Source organism: Bombina bombina, chromosome 2 (genome assembly GCF_027579735.1).
Source record: "Bombina bombina isolate aBomBom1 chromosome 2, aBomBom1.pri, whole genome shotgun sequence".
Classification (NCBI taxonomy): domain Eukaryota; kingdom Metazoa; phylum Chordata; class Amphibia; order Anura; family Bombinatoridae; genus Bombina; species Bombina bombina.
The window spans coordinates 683,570,937-683,583,072 of record NC_069500.1 but is presented as its reverse complement, the minus strand read 5'-3'; the positions used below and the strand labels follow the sequence as shown (position 1 = coordinate 683,583,072).

Here is a 12,136-nt window from a genome sequence, read left to right as displayed (position 1 = left end):
TTGTGTCTTATGTAAGGAATTGTCTAATTTTAGAGATGCTTTTGAGGTGGAAGCGGCAGGCTTTAGCCAAGGACTGAATGTGAGGAGTGAAAGATCTGAGTCAAATGTGACCCAGAGACATCGGGCATGCGGGGTAGGGGTAATGATTGAGTTGTTGACAGTTATAGAGAGATTGGGGGTGGAGATTTTGGAAGAAGGGGAGAAAATAAGGAGCTCAGTTTTGGAGAGATTTAGCTTGAGGTAGTGAGAGGATATCCAGGAAGAGATGTGAGAAAGAAAGTTAGTGATACGGGTTAGCTAAGAAGGAGATAGGTCTGGTGCAGAGAAGTAGATTTGGGTGTCGTTGGCATACAAATGATATTGGAAACCATGGGACTTTATTAGGGAACCTAGTGATGACGTGTAGATTGAGAAGAGAAGGGGACCGAGGGCAGAGCCTTGCGGTTCTCCAACAGAAAGTGGTGGTAAAGGTAAGGTTTGACAGGTAGGAAGAGAGCCACGAGAGGGCTGTGTCACAGATGCCAAAGGATTGGAGGGTTTGGAGCAAAAGAGGGTGGTCAACAGTGTCAAAGGCTGCAGACAGATCAAGGAGGATAAGCAGAGAGAAGTGTCCTCTTGATTTTGCTGTAAGTAGGTCGTTGGTAACCTTAACAATTGCTGTCTCTGTGGATTGATGGGGACGAAGTTCAGATTGCAGTGGGTCAAGGAGGGAATTTAATGTAAGGAAGTGAGATAGGCGTGCATATACTAGTTTTTCGAGAAGCTTTGAGGCAAGAGGGAGGAGGGAAATAGGGCGGTAGTTGGATGGGGAGGTAGGATCAAGGGAAGGTTTTTTGAGGATAGGTGTGACCAGTGCATGTTTCAGAGATGAGGGAAATATACCGGTGCTGAGGGAGAGGTTTAAAATGTGTGTGAGTATAGGGGTAAGGGTAGCAGAGATGGAGGGGAGTAGCTGTGAGGGGATAGGGTTAAGGGGACAGGTAGTGAGGTGAGAGCGCAGTATAAGTGCCAAAACTTCTTCCTCAGTAACAGGGGAGAATGAGCTAAGTTTAAGGTTATGTGGTTTGTGGTTGATTAAGAGCATTTGAGGGGGTGAGAGAATGGAATTATGTTGAGAGCTGATTTTGTTTCTGATGGAGTCGATTTTGTTAATGAAGTGGCTGGCAAAGTCTTGAGCTGACAGAGAAGTTGTATTAGGAGGTGGGGGAAGGCGGAGAAGAGTATTGAAAGTGGAGAACAGACGTTTTGGGTTTGAAGAAAGATTAGAGATAAGAGTAGAGAAGTAGTGTTGCAGGATAGTAGGAGTTCAAGATGAATTTGTAATGAAGAAAATCAGCTGAACTCCAAGACTTTCTCCAGTGCCGCTCAGCAGTACGGGAACATCTGTGTAGGTACCGTGTCAGAGGAGTATGCCAGGGCTGAGGATGAGTGTGTGATTTCCGAGCTATGGTAAGAGGGGCCAGATTGTCAAGGATGGATGTAAGGGTGGAATTATAGTGGCATATAGATTGTTCAGGGCAGGAAAAGCAGGAGAAGGATGAGAGGAGAGGTTTGAGGGAATTAGCAAGCTGTTGCTGATCTAATGACATAATGCTTCTGTGATGTTTGGTATGAGGAGTAGAAGGAGGGAGAGTTGTAGAGAGGGATGATATGTTGCAAGTAAAGAGATGGTGGTCAGAAAGAGGAAAGGGGGAGTTTGTGAAGTTTGAGAGAGTGCATCGATAGCTAAAGATCAGGTCCACTATACCCTTTCCTCACTGGACTTTCTCTGCTGAACCCATCTGCAAAAAATAAACATTCCCCCAAATATAAACCCCCAACCATCTGGACCCTCATTTTAGCATTCTCCACCTGGGTCTTCTTTTTTGTCTAAAGCCCTTACACTTCTCAAAAAGGGGTCTTATTTGAAGCCCTCTATTGGGATTATAAAACTGTCCTCAAAGTCTTCTTAAATACACATGCACATTATACAATATGAATAAGTAAAACAAATTCTACTTACAATTTTTTCAAAGTGAAGCATCAAAGTATTAAAAAATAAATATATCTGCGGGCGTGTCCATACAGCGATCCTGAGTGGTCGCATTTCCATGAGCTCTATCTAATAATCTGCCGATTATTAGAGGCATCTGACAGCTTAATATACGTCATTTTGTTGCCTTAAATCGTGGGGAGTAGACTGCAATAATTTTTGCTGTACTTTCGATATTGGAGCCCGGGATCGGACGATAAAGGCCTAGGGCGGCGGCTTACAATAGGTAACACTTCCCCCCTCGGAGTTCCGAGGTACTCAGCCTGAACTAGACAAACACATTGGAAATAAGCCTGCAATAGAACTATGATCAGCATCTAGAGAAGTTTGAGAAAATTCTGCAAACTCTGTTGGAAAAAGCTCCTTTGGATAATCTATTTGCAGTTTATAAGGGAAGCTTCTAATCTGAAATCGAAATCAATTCTTCCCAAGTTACCTCACATGACTCTGGAACTACGGTCATGGATCTTGGAGAGACTACCCTCACTTATGCATCACTGAAGACCTCAAAAAGCCTGGTATCAACAGTGGCATCTTTTGCAGAGTGGGTCCAAGAATACACTGGGAATGCTCTCCACAAGGATGACTTAAATTCAGCATTTAATCCGGATGACAACATTCTGATGCTTATGTGTAAACCAGACACTGCAAACAATACTAACACCCCAGCAAAAGATACTGCTGCAATGGAGGATAACAATATATTCCTTCAGACATCTCACTTAATTATTAAAGATCGGCTACAGCATGATAAAATTCCTTCTTATAAGATGAACCATATTCTCAAACTGCAAAATACAAACTTTCAGAGCACACCCGCAACAAATAAATAGCGGATGGACTCACATGACTCCTGTTTACACCACCCAAACTGCAGGTCAAGCCTTTGTTGTGATAGATAACATGGGGCCTCCAAATCAAACTTACAATTCTCAGGAACATTGGCCCTGATGGCTGGTACCATATTATGTTAAGCTCCAATATTCTATGCAGGGAAATCAACCATATAAGATGGCGACATGCAGGGTTACCGCGGTCCCTGTGCGATCTGCTTTGGGGTTAATGGCGCCATACCCAAAAAGCGATGATGATGGAGTCCCATGCCACCTCTTTTCTGAGATCCTTGGAACTTCACACAACCACGCTAGATCTCTCAGAAACATTGGGCTGCATCCTATTATGCCCAAATTCAGGATTCCTAAAGATTCTGACACACTTAGGACATGCATGCTTTACATTTAATATAAAGAATCTACCTCTGCGTTTAATGATAGTTGAATTGTGTTAACTTGTCATTGCTCATGGCGGCTCACAAAGTGACCCACATTTAGGTTTGCCATATCCTGTAATATCTAAAATGTCTGGGTCTTACTATTATTATGATGGGACTGTTCCTGTTATTAGAAATGGTTGCTTTGATTTGGTTTATTATCGCATATTACAGTTTATGTTTCCATTCATGTATGAGAACGTAGACTTTATTCTGTTTGATCATTTACATGGTTATTCCTTTTTTGTTTAGCTTGATGTTACCTTTGCAGTTACCAAACATCACCCTATATCTCTATTGGTAGTAATACAAAACGATATAAAGGGATACTGAACTCAAATTGTTTCTTTCATATTTCAGATAGAGCATGCAATTGTTAGCAACTTTCTAATTTACTCCTATTATCAATTTTCTTTGTTCTCTTGCTATCTTTATTTGAAAAAGAAGGCATCTAAGCTAAGGAGCCAGACAATTTTTGGTTCAGTACACTGGACAGCACTTTTTGGTGAATTTATCCACCAATCAGCAAGAACAACCCAGGTTGTTCACCAAAAATGGGCCGGCTTCTAACCTTACATTCCTGCTTTTCAAATGAAGATACCAAGAGAATGGAGAAAATTTGATAATAGGAGTAAACTAGAAAGTTGTTTAAAATTGCATGCTCTATCTGAGTCACAAAAGAAATACATTTGGGTTTACTATCCCTTTAAAGGGACACTGAACCCAAATTTTCACTTTCTTGATTCAGATAGAGCATGTAATTTTAACCAACTTTCTAATTTACTCCTATTATCAAATTTTCTTCAATCTCTTGGTATCTTTATTTAAAAAACAAGAATGTGAGTTTAGATGCCGTCCCATTTTTGGTGAATTTTTGGGTTGTTCTTGCTGATTTTTGGATACATTTACCCACCCATAAACAAGTGCTGTGCAGTGTCACTTTAACATCATCTTCAGATTGTTATGAAGATGCTTGTTTGTTAAAGGGACACTAAAGTCAAAATTAAACTTTCATGATTCAGATAGATCATGCAATTTAAAGCAACTTTCTAATTTACTCCTATTATCAATTTTTCTTCCTTCTTTTGGTATCTTTATTTGAAAAGCAGAAATGTATACTTAAAAAGCCGGACCATTTTTGGTTCAGCACCTGGGTTGCACTTGCTTGTTGGTGGCTAAATGTAGCCACCAATAAACAAGCGCTAGCCAGGGTTCTGAACCAAAAATGGGCCGGCTCCTTTGCTTACATTCCTACTTTTTCAAATAAAGATACCAAGAGAATGAAGAAAATTAATAATAGGAGTAAATTATAAACTTTTTTAAAATTGCATGCCCTATCTGAATCATGAAAGAAAGAAATTTGGGTTTACTATCCCTTTAAAGGGACACTGAACCCAAATTTTCACTTTCTTGATTCAGATAGGGCAAGCAACTTTCTAATTTACACCTATTATCAAATTTTCTTCAATTTCTTGGTATCTTTATTTGAAAAGCAAGAATGTGACTTTAGATACCGGACCATTTTTGGTGAACAACCTAGGTTGTTCTTGCTGATTTGTGGATACATTTACTCACCAATAAACAAGTGCTGTGCAGTGTCCTAAACCAAAAATAGTGTAGATGCCTTCTTTTTCAAATAAAGATAGAAAGAGAACGAGGAAAAATTGATAATAGGAGTAAATTAGAAAGTTGCATAAAAAAATTGCATGCTCGATCTGAATCACAAAAGAAAAAAATTTGGGTTCAGTGTCCCTTTAACTACACATAATTAAACATTTTATATTATAATCTCATACTGTTTAATAGTCCTTTAAGAGTTGTTTCAAACTAATGTGTAGCTGATGTGTACTAAAAACAACTCTCTCCTGCTTGACATGCTGCCACTGTTAATATGTTGGGATAGTCTTGTTTTTTTTGCCCCCCTCCCCCCACCAAAAATGTGGTCAACTCAAAAATGTGGACAACTCATTTGCTAATTGCTTTATATATATAAATAATAACAAGGGGGTAATTTTAAAAGATAAAAGACAGCTTTTGATCTGCTCTATGGCATATGGAGTTTTAGATCTTATCTGCAGTTAAGGAATCATAAACTGTTTCACTTCCCCTTTTTGAGACTAATTTGTGTTTCCAGATTTTGCACCAAATAAACTTTAGTAACAGAACTAGCACAATCCCAGGGGTCACATGTTTTGGGAGTTCCCATAACACAGTCCTTATTAACATGTAATGTAGTTTAAATTAATGAAGAAATTATATTCAGTAATGTAAAGTGTACTTTTGAGCAGGGATGACAAAAAACAGAGGAGGAGAAAGTAAAGTAGGAGGGGTGAAAGGGAGCTGATTCTACTCACTGGGTGTCACTCTTTACTTTCTTGCTAAACACTGCAACTAGCACGAATATTTACGGGTATGATTATATTAACTGTAATTCTGCACATGCAAAGGCTCCACTAATACTGAACACTAGACCAATAGATAGACTGTGTTCTGTAGCCAAGTCCCAGCCCTATGATCCACTCAGCTGCACATCTGGGAAACAGCTTGTTCAGGCTTCCAAGAGGTGAGGCCGCTGTCAGCATCCTGCTGCATACCGCTGTTTTGGAATCTCTGAAAGGGGAGGGTCGTAACCCCTCGTGGCAAGAGAACTGTGTAAGTTCTATTATGTTGTCTGTTTGTAGTTTGTACTTAGAGACGTCTGCAGAAAATGAATTCTGCTATTTCCCAGCAGGGGATGTGGGGGACACAAAGAAACGTCTCTTGGGTTTAAGCCAAATGGCCTTATTTTAACGCATATTCCCCGAAAGGAGAAGAAGGTAAAGTGTCACAATGACGTGGTGTTTGTAAATTGATTTTTAATTTTTTACAAAATACAAATGATCAGAGTTTGAACAATCTGTGAAATTAATTTATTGGTAGAACAGAGCTATTAAACCCTGAAATACTTATTCTGGGGACCCAAACATTTTTTTTATAGTAACATAATGTTGTGTGGCAGAGGTTATGATATGGATAGCTGAAGTCATTTTTAAAAAAAAAACATGTTAATTCCTTTAGTAAATAAAATTACATTTTCAAACAGGTGTTATTTTACAATTTGTGCTTTTTATGTGAGGGTGGGGTCATTAAAAACAGTGAAATAGTTTATATGCTTGAGCAATAATAAAGAACACGGGCACATTCCTTTGCAAATGCAAACGTGTAGTTCAGAATGTATTCACAAAATTCCATTAAACTTAGTAGTTGATGAAGATAGAATAAATACATGAATCAATCTTTCACATGGTAACTGGCTACTTATATACAGTTTCATAATTAGCTAAGCAAATTGAGTGAGGATAATTATCTTTATTTCTGGTAACCATCTACAATTTTGAAAAACACTGATATAATCAAGCATAAAAACGTGTGCACCAACCATGCCTTTTCTCTTCGTTCTAAAACAGCGATAGATGTGGTAAATACATGCAAATCTGAAAATGTTGTTCAGATATTTTGATAAAAGAAACCTGCTTTTGAATTAAACAGACAAGACACTGCAACCTATATTTCTTTATTTTTGGGTAAATAATTCTGCCTAGTTTTAAAATATAATTATTCTTTATTGTATAAAGCATTAACACTTTCTGTGCACTGTATAAATAGAGATTATATAATTTTCAACTACACAAAAAGACTACATTTTCTAAGGCTGTATATATGTTCTTAGGCTAAGTAAAGAATATTTTCTTTACATATTTTACTGGCAAATTTGCTTACTAGTTTTGTCAGTTTTAAAGTGATACCCTAAAATGTGCACTATGTGCTGGTTTTAACACTCCATCACTTGCTAATAGTTACTCAATAATAATGAGATGGCCTCAGGTCTTTTCCCTCCAGTTGTCCCAACTGCATGTTTATTTAATTATGCAGGAAAATGTATCAGGCTGCAGGCAGATACGTTCTCAAGTAGAGAACCTGTCTGCCTGCAATTGAGACTTGTACATTCACGCCACCTGCTCCAAACAGCCAGTCATGTGAGAGCAGGGCCTGTCAATCACCCTGATTGCTAAAGTTTGTGGTGATTTATATCTGCCACCTTTGAGGAAATACTTCTTAAATTTGTGATTAGCTAGCCTGCATTGCAATGTGTCAAAAGCTGCAAATAAATCTACTTTTATATTATAGTGCATTGCAACGGCTTCTTGTCTGTACTGAACATCAGGTTTACCAGACTTTTTAGAATATTAGGAGGCTCACCCTGTATTATGTGTTCTGACATTTCTTAGAAGGGATTTCCCAAGGAAATTCAACACAACTAGGTGGTGTGTTAGAGGAGGTTAGGGAAACTTGGGGTGTGATGATCAAAACTCACTAGCATTCAAAATATTTATTTAAAAATAAGTAAAAATATATATATATGAATGCGGAAGAAGGCAGTCAGGGACAGATTTCTTCTTCTGAAAGTGCAGCACACTAAGATCTGTGCAAATCCAGATCTTAGTGCAACAAAATGTGAAAAGAGCCGAATACCGCGTGCAGAGTAAATGAAACTGCCAAATACACGTCTACTGCATAGCAAGATAAAAAGCTTTCATTGTAATTTTTTATTTATTATTTCAGGTGCCTTGCTGAGGCTTTTTTGATAATCTTGCTTGACCAGAAAACACTAGAGAATTAAGCCCCCTTGGTATCAAAAGGACCTCTCTTGGGGCCCGGTTCTCTAAATCTGATCTGGCTGGATTCTATAAGAAGCATTGTCAGCATGACGAAGCCCCTTATTTTTACCTTGGGAACTGTGTATCTCAGGAAGTTCACTTATATCCTTTATGTGAAGGACATGAGAGGCGCTCAAATTACATTATAGTGCTCAGTAAAATAAGTTGAGGACTTCTCCCAAGGCTGTGGAGTTTTTGAGATTTAGGCCCTTGATCCTTTATTCTGAACAGGTATTTCTCTGTAATATCACCACTCTCTAGCTGGCTCACAAGGGCTATAAGATCTAAAGGCCTACAAAATGCAGGCTACTCTAGTTCTGTTCTAGTTACCTTAATCTAAGGTAGCCTATAAGGGAGGTTCTAGACCATAAAATTAAGGGAGAAATAAGTTGATAAAGCTAAGTAGGTGTAGGGGGTTCAGATGGATAGCATTATCTTGTACTATCTATTTACTTAAAAAAAAATTCCACCTTCTTTCATCTTTACCAACCTAGCTCTGTGTAGAAGACTGGACTTGTATACAAAGGCCCTCTCTTGCACAGTTTGGGTCACCTGGCACCATTGAGGTCTGGGAGTGCATTATTGAATGATGAGGGTGAAAACTCCTTCCTACTTCTCTAGGAACTATCTTATAACTTCTACTCTAATAGGTAGATTTGTGAAGCTGCATTCACTGCTTTTTTTTCTTTTCGGAGTAGAGCATAAGTGAGCCTACGGCCACATATTAAAGAAGCAGAAACTGCTTCTTTTGCCTCTCGGCCTCCTCAGAAGTGGCAAGATCAATTAACCCGACACTCACTTGTTAGGGTGGATTAACATGCCCTGCTTTTGTTCAATTGGTTAGACAGGAGCAGCATTGCACAAGAAACCTCTTGTGCAATGTTAAAGTGATGGTAAACTCTCCCCTTTATAAAATCAGATCTGGAATGTTAGTGATATTTTATATGGAGTTTAATTCATCAGTTGAAATGAAGATGCACTATAAATTTAGTTTTTAATATAGATATGAAATTCAAATACCCTGCACTTCACCATTTACTTCAAAAGTCAATTTTTCTGTGAGCTAACGATTTGAATTGTTCTCCAATTAGTGCTCTAGCTACAACAAAAGTGCCATATGGGGCAAGCGTTGATTATACAAGACTTCAAACCGTTAGTTTACAGAAAAATTGACTTTTGAAATGGGTGGCGGATTGCGGTGTATTTTAATTTCATATCTATATTAAAAAGTAAGTTACAGCACATCTTCCTTACAGCTGATTAATTAATCTCCATCTAATCTAAAATATCACTAACATTCCAGACCTAATTTTAAAAATGGAAGGGTTTACCATCACTTTAAATTTCCCCATGTGAGTCAGCATTGCAAGTGGCCAGGTTCACTACTTACAAACCTGTCCGCCTGTAATGATGATACATTATGCCCTAAATAAGCATGAACTGTTTTCTGTCTATTCAAATAGCTGTTCTTGTCTGACTAAAAAAACAGTCCCTTGTTCTGACCATAAACTCCAGAGTGAAACAGACTTTACTAACACATTCTTGTAGGAAGGTATAACTAACATTCGGCTAGTTTACAAGGTTTGTCGGTAAAAACTTGCGTTGCTAACGAGCCTTTTTTTTCCAGCGCACACTTTAAACAACGCTGGTATTACAAGTTTTCTGAATGGCTGCGTTAGCCTCAGAAAAGTGAGCGTTGAGCAAATTTAGCGCCACTTCTACCTGTAATACCAGCGTTGCTTACGGTAGCGGTAAGCTGGCAAAACGTGCTCGTGCACGATTTCCCCATAGGATACAATGGGGCTGAGATGACTGAAAAAAAACCTAACACCTGCAAAAAAGCAGCGTTCCGCTTCTAACGCAGCCCCATTGTTTCCTATGAGGAAATACTTTCTAAGTCTACACCTAACACCCTAACATGAACCCCCGAGTCTAAACACCCCTAACCTTACAATTATTAACCCCTAATATACCCCCCCGACATCGTCGCCACCTGCATTATATTATTAACCCCTAATCTGCCGCTCCGGACACCGCCGCCACTTACATTATACCTATGAACCCCTAATCTGCTGCCCCTAACGTCGCCGACACCTACATTATATTTATTAACCCCTAATCTGCCGCCCCCAACGTCGCCGCCACCTACCTACAATTATTAACCCCTAATCTGCCGTCCCAAACGTCGCAGCTACTATATTAAATGTATTAACCCCTAAACCTAAGTCTAACCCTAACACCCCTAATCTATTTTTAATAAATCTAAATAAAATTACTATAATTAAATAAATTATTCCTATTTAAAAATAAATACTTACCTATAAAATAAACCATAAGATAGCTACAATATAACTAATAATTACATTGTAGCTATTTTAGAATTTATATTTATTTTACAGGCAACTTTGTATTTATTTTAACTAGGTACAATAGCTATTAAATAGTTAATAACTATGTAATAGCTACCTAGTTAAAATAATTACAAAATTACCTGTAAAATAAATCCTAACCTAAGTTACAAATACACCTAACACTACACTATCAATAAATTAATTAAATAAATTAACTTCAATTATCTAAAATAAAATACAAAAATATTACAAGACGTTTAATCTAATTACACCTAATCTAATCCCCCTAATAAAATAAAAAAGCCCCCCAAAATAATAAAATTCCCTATCGAAAACTAAATTACATATAGCGCTTAAAACGGCCTTTTGCGGGGGATTGCCCCAAAGTAATCCGCTCTTTTACCTGTAAAAAAAGAAATACAATACCCCCCCAACATTACAACCCATCACTCACACACCCCTACTCTAAAACCCACCCGATCCCCCCTTAAAAAAAGGTTCCTTTAAATGACGTCATCCAAGATGGCGTCCCTCAAATTCCGATTGGCTGATAGGATTCTATCAGCCAATCGGAATTCGAGGGACGCCATCTTGGATGACGTCATTTAAAGGAACCTTCATTCAGTGTTAGGACATTGGAAGAAGAGGATGGCTCCGCGTCGGCTGGATTGAAGATGGACCCTCTCCGATTGATTGAAGATAGAAGATGCTCCTTGGATGAAGACTTCTGCCGCTTGGAGGACCTCTTCTGGCCGGATTCGATGAAGACTTCTGGCCGGATCGGATGAAGACTTGTGCCGGTCCGGATGTCCTCTTCTGCCCCATCGGTGCCCGGCTGGGTGAAGACGGCTCAAGGTAGGGGGATCTTCAATGGGGTAGTGTTAGGTTTTTTTTAAGGGGGGATCGGGTGGGTTTTAGAGTAGGCGTGTGTGGGTTGTAATGTTGGGGGGTATTGTATTTCTTTTTTTTACAGGTAAAAGAGCTGATTACTTTGGGGCAATGCCCCGCAAAAAGCCCTTTTAAGGGCTGGTAAAAGAGTTAATTACTTTGGGGCAATGCCATGCAAAAGGCCATTTTAAGGGCTATTTGTAATTTAGTTTAGGATAGGGAATTTTATTTTGGGGGGCTTTTTATTTTATTAGGGGGATTAGATTAGGTGTAATTAGATTAAACTTCTTGTAATATTTTTTTATTTTTTGTAATTTAGTGTTTGGTTTTTTTTGTACTATAGTTTAGTTTATTTAATTGTATTTTATTTTAGATAATTGTAGTTAATTTATTTAATTAATTTATTGATAGTGTAGTGTTAGGTGTATTTGTAACTTAGGTTAGGATTTATTTTACAGGAAATTTTGTAATTATTTTAACTAGGTAGCTATTAAATAGTTATTAACTATTTAATAGCTATTGTACCTAGTTAAAATAAATACAAAGTTGCCTGTAAAATAAATATAAATCCTAAAATAGCTACAATGTAATTATTAGTTATATTGTAGCTATCTTATGGTTTATTTTATAGGTTAGTATTTTATTTTTAAATAGCAATACTTTATTTAATTATAGTAATTTTATTTAGATTTATTAAAAATAGATTTAAGTTAGGGGGGTGTTAGGGTTAGACTTAGGTTTAGGGGTTAATACATTTAATATAGTAGCGGTGACGTTGACGGCGGAAGATTAGGGGTTAATAAATTTAATATAGTTGCAGCGACGTTGGGGGGGCAGCTTAGGGGTTAATAAATATAATGTAGGTGTCGGCGATGTTAGGGGCAGCAGATTAGGGGTT

General features: G+C 38.0%; 1 protein-coding gene across 3 annotated transcripts in view; it reads left to right on the top strand.

Annotated features, from left to right (window-relative positions):
• HACD4 (3-hydroxyacyl-CoA dehydratase 4) overlaps nucleotides 1-12,136 on the top strand; it is a 535,032-nt gene that overhangs the window by 206,847 nt on the left and 316,049 nt on the right. Inside the window, exon 1 of one of the 3 annotated variants that reach the window (XM_053702656.1) lies at nucleotides 5,648-5,954. The exons of 1 other annotated variant lie outside the window; for it this stretch is intronic. The gene's annotated coding sequence lies outside the window, so the exon portion shown is untranslated. Of the gene's footprint in view, nucleotides 1-5,647; nucleotides 5,955-5,998; nucleotides 6,119-12,136 lie in introns of those variants that run through there. One more of the 3 variants, XM_053702657.1, reaches the window with a different exon arrangement.